The sequence below is a fragment of the Rhinoderma darwinii genome, unplaced genomic scaffold (genome assembly GCF_050947455.1).
Source record: "Rhinoderma darwinii isolate aRhiDar2 unplaced genomic scaffold, aRhiDar2.hap1 Scaffold_69, whole genome shotgun sequence".
Classification (NCBI taxonomy): domain Eukaryota; kingdom Metazoa; phylum Chordata; class Amphibia; order Anura; family Rhinodermatidae; genus Rhinoderma; species Rhinoderma darwinii.
Window position 1 is genome coordinate 317,501 of NW_027464249.1, and position 7,982 is coordinate 325,482.

A 7,982-nucleotide genomic window follows, 5' to 3' on the forward strand; every position below is an offset into this window, starting at 1 on the left:
CTAGCTGCTAACTGGGGTCTACGTGTTGTCAGGACTCTTTAAAATCTCAAAGACTGGGATAAAGATCTCCTGAAAAAGAAACAAGAAAAATATTTTGAGACAAAACACTACAAATATATAACCTACAAAGAAATTGATGCTACCAAAAAAAGTGTAGAACATGGAAAAAATCTTTATTGGAATAACAATGAAAAGCTACATGTCAATACAATTAAATTAAAAAGACTCCACAAGACTCTACAGAAGAAAAGGACAGCTCATTGTGTGACTCACAAAGAAAATAATAATTAGATAAGACCCCATGGCTGCACAGACCTGCGTAATGTAGGTCATATAGAAATACCAAATGGTATGGAATAAACAACTATACAGTGCAAAAAAGCAGTCAGCGCATAAGTAAGAGCAAAAATGAATCAACTATTAAACAAGTATGGAGGGATATAACATACCCATAATAAGGTTGTTCAGGAGCACCAACACAGGGAGTGCCCACCCAGACGCACGTTTCAGCGCTAAATGCCTTCATCAGGGAGTGGCGCTGATAGTACACACACAGTATTTAAATGAACGCTAGCCAATGGTGCTTAAATATATCCAGGTGATATATATATATATGCCCATAAATCAGATCAGTGCACTCACTGTTTACTATTGGTGGCAATATGTGGTCGAGTACATGGCCGGACTCCAGAAACGGCAACAACGAGACACTGGGGCGGAAACACATCAGCGCGTCACCTGACGCGGTCACGTGTGTCAGCAACCCAGCGTGTCATGGGTGATGAATCGGAGGCCGGTCAATCACAACCAATCAGAATGCAACCAGTGATTGAATGCATGAAAAAGCATTCAGAAGGATATTAACCCTGTACGGGCAGTCCAATAGCGATACACTTCATGTCTGCAAGTCTAAACCCAAAATACAGAGAGACAAGATAGTTATACAGATATATTGCACATGTATCATACAAATACATATAAATATATGGCCACAAAGTGATGTGTGATGAAGAGTGTCAACGTGTAGGGAGTAATCAAGTGTGGAACATTATTATCAATTATAATGTGTGAAAAAAGACCAATATATACGTGCCAAAAGGAATAATCCAGTGCACAACCTGAACATAGTAGGTAAGTGACCGGTAAGAAATGATATTAAACACAATAAAGTGTTGTTTATATAGAACATGTGTAAGTAAAAGAGTGAAAAGGTAATAAATGTATGGTGACAAAATAAAAGAAATAAAAAATGAAAAATAAAAAATAGTGTGAATAGGCGTGTGCGATGAAAAAAGAAGAAAAAAACAACGTGTGTATTATGCATCAAAAAATAAAATGGACTACAAGTGCCATGCACAAAGCAGATTTTAGTTACATGTCGATATATCTAATACAACAAGCCTCAAAGGTGCAGAATATAATATGCAGTGATCTGCAGACAGAGCCCGCTTTTCTATTGTCTGTGAAGATCATCAGAAGTAGGAAATCATTGTTGAGGATGAAGATCATGACAACCCGAAAATTGCACAGTTGACATAGTCAACACAGGCAGCGTAAACCATATATCTAATCTGTATACATAAATAAAGAAATGTCGATTAAAATCAAAATAAGAACATAAAATCAAAAATACCGACTAAAAGCTTTGGTAGCAGTCAGAGAAATGCAGCAACACCAATGTTCTCATTGACACCCCTCGGTTGTGTTGTCTTAAGCCTCCATATCCACCTGCATTCTGATTGCAAAAGCCTCTTTTTACATCTCGTCCTGGCATATCAGTATTGATGTGATCTATTCCCTTCACTCTCACAAGTCTAGAGTTACACGCATGATGTAGGTGAAAATGTTGTGGAATCGTCTTCAGCTGTTCCATATACTCTACTGTTTTGGCATTTTCAATGTCTCTAACATGTTCTCTTACGAGAAAGCGCAATTCTCGGGTTCCCATGCCAATATACATTTTAGGGCAAGGGTAAGTTGCATGATAGATCACACCTGTAGTGCCACATGTAATTGGCCATGTGATCTTAACATTTTTCAACCCACTTGAGTCAACAAAACCTTGAGAGCGTTGAATATTAGGGCAACTAATACAGTCGCCGCAAGGGTTACAACCCCACTTAGGACCAATCTTTCCAAAACATTTACCCGGTTTTTCCACTGTTCGGTAACTGTGAACTATTGCGTCACGTAAAGAACGCGCTCTACATGGTGCAACAGCAAGATAATTTGGTAGTACTTTCTGTAGAATTGGATCATTGAGGAGCATCGGCCAAAATGTGTTTGAGGTGTCCCTCATTTCTGACCAAATGATACGTGTTCGTAAATCTTACCTTAGGAGAAATTCCTTATTTATAGTTACAGCTTGTAATAGCTGTGCACGAGGGGGAGCTGTGCATGTGGTCGTCAATGGGCTTTATTAAAATTGCGGCGGCTACAGCCCTGTTGAGCAAGTCTCTTTCTTAACTCAGTCGTGCGGAATTTCAAATCTTCATGAGTTGAACAAATTTTCTTAACACGCATTAATCGTCCAGTTGGTACAGCTTCGACGGTGTGGCGAGGATGTGAAGACGTTGCGTGAAGAAATGAGTTTGTTGATGTCTCTTTACGATGCAAATCTGTCTGGAGACAACCATTATGGTTCCTTTTAGTTAGTATGTCCAAAAAATCTATCTCAACATGATTCCACTTGCATGTTAATTTAATGTTACGTGTATTATAGTTAAATACACTGATGAATTCCATTAATTCATCCGAAGTCCCCTGCCAGATCATGAAGATGTCATCAATGAACGGGCCCAGAAAAGGAGCTGGTTCATTGATATCTCATGATCTGGCAGGAATAGGTCCCTCTCCCACAGCCCCAGGAACAGGTTGGCGTATGAGGGTGCACAGGCTGCCCCCATTGCCGTGCCCTGGAGTTGCAGGTAGAAGGACCCATTGAACGTGATAAAAATTGTGTTTGAGAACAATGTCCGATAGGGTTAGCAACAACTCTGAAAAGTCTTTCCTATATTGCTCATATGCAAAAAGGTGGCCACTGCATGCAACCCATCCGAATGCTGGATGCCGATATATAGTGACTCAATGTCACAAGTTACCAAAATATGTCTGTCATCTAAATGAATCTCTTCAATTTTCAACAACAAATCTGCGGAGTCGCACAGATACGAAGGTAGACATTCCACTAATGGTTTTAAATGGTGGTCGACCCATCCGCACACCTTCTGAGTTAACCCCCCGGTACACAATATAATTGGCCTACCTGGAGGGTCCTTATGAATTTTGGGTAGTAGAAAAGGCGTCTGTATTGTTGGCTCAGTCACAATCAGTGCCTCCATTAGGGACTTGGAGAGGACTCCGGCATCCATACCATCTTGTAGAATGTGGATCATCTTTGATCTAAAGGATAATAAAGAATTGTATGTTAACCTTCTACAACAAGTGGAGTTTTTTTTTATTTAGTTTTTTTTTAAATTGATGTATTTTTTATTTTTCCAAACATAACAAACAAGCGAACAACAATTCAACAATATTTCCCATGCCAATAGCATCTCTGAACACATATCATTATTTTGCATATTATATAATCTACAATTTGTATAAATTACTTCAAATGATCCTAGTTGGAGCGAGGACAGAATTAGAGATTTTAGCCCAAAGACAAATTGAAAAAGTGTCAATATTCATAGGAGATGAAACACACTAAATAAACCATAAAGAAGGGGGAAGGGAATTATAGGGGGGGAGGGGGGGAAATAGAATGGACACGTGTATCCCCATCGTTACCACGATTCAATACAGATATTAAGGAATCAGATCATGATTGGTGTCACACCAGACAGCTGATGCTCCAGATACCAAGTTGTGGAGCCAAAGCATGCAATCAGTTTTTGTTTTATATGAAGTGGTAAGAGAGGTATAAAGTTCTCCCACAACTTAAAAAAGGCTTCAGTTTTGTGCTCTTTTCGATGGGAGGTTTCCACCCAATCCATTCGGAAAATATAAGATATTTTTTCTAGGGAAATACGATGTGTGGGGGGTGTATTATTTATGCAAACCTGGAGAATGGCCTTCCTAGCAGCCGCAGAGACATAGTATAACAGTTGTTTGTGATGTTTCGGGATAAAGAGCATGGAAGGTGGCAGTATCCCAAAGAGGCCCCACTTTTGGGTTGAGGGGCACGGTATGGACAGGGTGTTCGACACAAAATATTGTATCTTTCGCCAAAAGTCAACAATAGTTGGGCATAACCAGAGACAATGTAATTGCGGTGCTCCACACTTTAAACACGAATGGTCAGAGGAGTTACCCATGAGAAAGCCCCTATAAGGGGACACGTCAGCGCTATGGGCTATTGTAAAAGACATCTCCCAGGACATGGCTGATGGGAGGTATTTGGCAGCCATAGTTACAGATGATAGGACATCGTCATGAGTTGTTTGATCTAAGTGGTCAACCCAGTAAGATACGCCTGATCTCGATTTAGTGTAGTCCAATGGCTGTCTTAAAACGTTATAATAGGTAGTGATTAGTCTTTTTCGGCATTGGTGAGATGGAGTCTAGTGACAGAAGAAGTCATCCCAGTCTTGGTCTTGTAAGTGTCTAATGACCTTGTGAGCATAGCTACAGGCCTGCATGTAATAAAATGGGTGTTGGCCCAAAAAATCATATTGTATACGTAGTTCATTAAATGAGTATGGACGACGAGTGAGCATGTTAGTTATCTGATTAATACATGTCAACCCCTCCCCCCCCAACCAATCCACGAAAAACCACATGGGGGTTGGCATTTTGGAAGTCAAAGTTATGGACCCAAGGAAGAAGTAGGAAAAATCTAGGGTTTAAACCTAAGTGTTGTCTGACCTTGGTCCATGTTTCCAGGAGGACATGACTAGGGGGTTAGCCCGTTCATCAGGTGATAGAGCCGAGTATGGAGTGTGTAAGAGGCATGTTAAGGAAATGGGTTTTGAAAATTGTTGGTCCAATGTAGAATCAGAAAAGCAGGAGCTGCCAGTTATCCAATCTCCAATCACTCGTAGTTGAGCTGCCATATTGTATAAGTGAATCTGTGGAAAATTAATCCCTCCATTTTCATGATGTTGCTGCAATATGCATAGGCTCACTCTTGGTCTCTTTTGCCTAACATCAACTGGTCTCAAGTATACAGGCAAGGATTGTAGTAAGTATAACAATTTAGGGAAGACAACCATTTTTAATAGATTAGCCCTACCTAAAAATGATAGAGTAAAGTGCCCCCAAGCCATGAGTTGGGATTCCAAATATGCAATAATGGGATTAAGGTTTCGTTGATATAAATTTGATGGTTGTCTCGTGATGCGTACCCCCAAATAGGGAATGTAATCAGAGTTCCATTTAAATGCATGCTTCGAAGACCAGAGTGGCCTGGAGGGACCCTTAAGAATTAGGGCTTCTGATTTTTGTAGATTGATCTTGAAACCTGACAGGGCACCATAAATTGGGATATCCTGGAGGATTGGTTGTAAAGTAGAGGCAGGGTTTGATATGAAGAACAAAATATAATCTGCAAATGCCGATAGTTTAATTTGAGAATCTCCAATTTGTATGCCTTGAAAACATGCTAGGGACTGGAGATGACGGAGAAGTGGATCTAGGGATAAATGAAACAGTAACGGTGAGAGAGGGCATCCCTGACACGTACCCCTGAAAATTGAGATAGGAGGGGAGTTAAGCCCATTGATGGTAAGGGATGTGGTAGAGCAGGCCTGTGAGCGTGAAAGGAATGTTAGAAAGCGGTCCCCGAAGGCCCGGGACTGCAACACCGCTGTGAGAAATGGCCATGATAAAGAGTCAAACGCCTTTTCCGCGTCAAGTCCCAGCAGCATGGTCACTGGGGAGGAGGGGTCTAGTGCAGACACCGTGGCTGCTACAACCTGACGGATACCTTTAGTGGAATGTCTATTCCTTAAGAAACCCAGTTGGGTTGGGGCAATGATCAGTCCAAACATGGTTTGGAGGCGGTCGGCCAAAATCTTTGTTAGGAGCTTATAGTCTTGGTTTAAAAGGGAATTCGGACGATATGAGGAAAGGAGGGTTGGATCCCTGTCAGGTTTGGGAAGCAATATGGTCCTGGACGCATGAAAGTTAGGCAGGTCAATCTCCCCACTAAATATGGCTTGTATGGTCCTCGTCAATGTCGGTACAATATCTGGCAAAAGTTTGTAGTATTCAGCCGATAGGCCGTCAGGAACCGGCGTTTTATTATTGTGTAGCTTAGAGATTGCTAAAGCAACCTCCGCCTCCGTGATATCATTATTTAAAAAGTGGAGTTTTTTCAATTGGCGATTTGCTTCATAAATATACATCTGGCGTGGCCAAAATACCACATTTCTGCCTTTATCGGCAGGTTTTACTACCACATCATGCCATGATTTAATCCTCTCCAAGCTCTCTCTCTCTCTCTCTCTCTCTCTCTCTCTCTCTCTCTCTCTGAACTCGACAGATTGTCATTCTTAATTTTCCTTGGAATGTTTTGCTAATCTTCAGGGACTAATTTGACAAAAAGATCTACTGCGGGGCAAATAGACAACGGGGGGATTTTGTAGATTTGGTTCTAATACAGATATGAATCTTACCTTCTGATATTCCCCCTTCTTGGTGAAAGAGTTTCTCAAATATTCGCAATGTTTCTCGTTCCTCAACTGTGACAAATAAATCGCCTTCCTCTTTAAAATACCATTTCTTAAAGATCAAAGATTGTGCAAAAAATTGCAGATCTTTTACTGCTGAGAAAAGATCAAAACAGGAGGCGGGAGAAAAGGTCAAGACTTTGTCCAACAGTGTGATGTCACCTATAGATAATTGATGCATAGAAATGTTAATTACCTTCTTGTGATGTCTTGGATTTTGTTCCAATCCCTTATTCATTTTTCTCCTACTGTTGGATGACGATTTTAGTTCCGTTTTCTTTTGTATCTTGGTAAGTCACGTGTAGACCGCACGCTACTACATAATGTCATATCATGGTGACCGCTCTGTGATGACAAAGATCACATAGAAGAGGAAAGACTCAGTGATTCACCATTTTGTCTCCGATTCCATCAATATATTTTCTTCTGTTGAAAATCATTATTATCACATATCAATTTCTTTGTTTTTCTGCTCTCCATTTCTTTTCTCCAGACGAGGCATTGTTGATCCAATTGTGTTTTAAATGTTTCTAAGTTCTCTTTGGACATCTCTGCTTTTAATTTTTGCTGGATCTTTTCCAGCTCGTTATCCCTGTTTTCTAATGATGTGTTATTGAGTCCAATAAGAAGCTCCATCACTTTAAATGAACACGCACTGCAGTTCTCCTCCCATTTAGATGGAAAATTCACATCTTCAGTTGGAAATGATGGGAAAACTTGTATGCGTAACCCCCTCGGTATAAGGTTCCGTTGGAGATAATTTGCTAGGAATGCTCGGTTCCACCAAACTTTCATTCTTTTATTTACAAGGCTTTTGAAGGAGTTCTGTGGCTCCCTAATATTTCTCTGACTGCCAACACCTGTGGCTGTGGAGTCATCTTTAACCAGCCATGACTGTTCTCTGGTTCTAAAATCCATAGTTGGGTTTCTGGCACGATCTGTAAAAACACAGAAAACAAACTGATAAATAATCCAAAAAGACAGCGAGGATCTGAAATCCCAAATGCAGGTGCACGGCCTTTATTACTAGTAAGGGGGGATCCTAGGGTGAAGTCCTGAGCACATCTATATATATATATATATATATATATATATATATATATATATATAGAAGATAGAAATTCGAGGCACTCACCGCTGTTTCTGTAACTTCCGACAATGTCATCAAGAAGTGACCAGGAAGCAGCATGAGCACAAAAAGCTATAACTGGGTTTGGGGGCAGCGGCGGATCATCGTTAGGAAGGCTCGGGCAGCCAACCAAGGCTCCCAGGGGGCCCATGGCTGCCAAGCCCATAACATTTATTGGCTGG

The 7,982-nt window shown here is 40.7% G+C and overlaps 1 long non-coding RNA gene across 1 annotated transcript; it reads right to left on the minus strand.

The window, feature by feature from the left end:
- Positions 1-2,543: 2,543 nt before the first annotated feature.
- LOC142728763 (uncharacterized) lies at positions 2,544-6,854 on the minus strand. The gene is made up of 3 exons (XR_012877749.1): positions 6,618-6,854; positions 3,266-3,402; positions 2,544-2,622 (listed from the first exon to the last, which is right to left on the minus strand). It is a non-coding gene; the product is annotated as an uncharacterized LOC142728763 (long non-coding RNA).
- Positions 6,855-7,982: the final 1,128 nt, after the last annotated feature.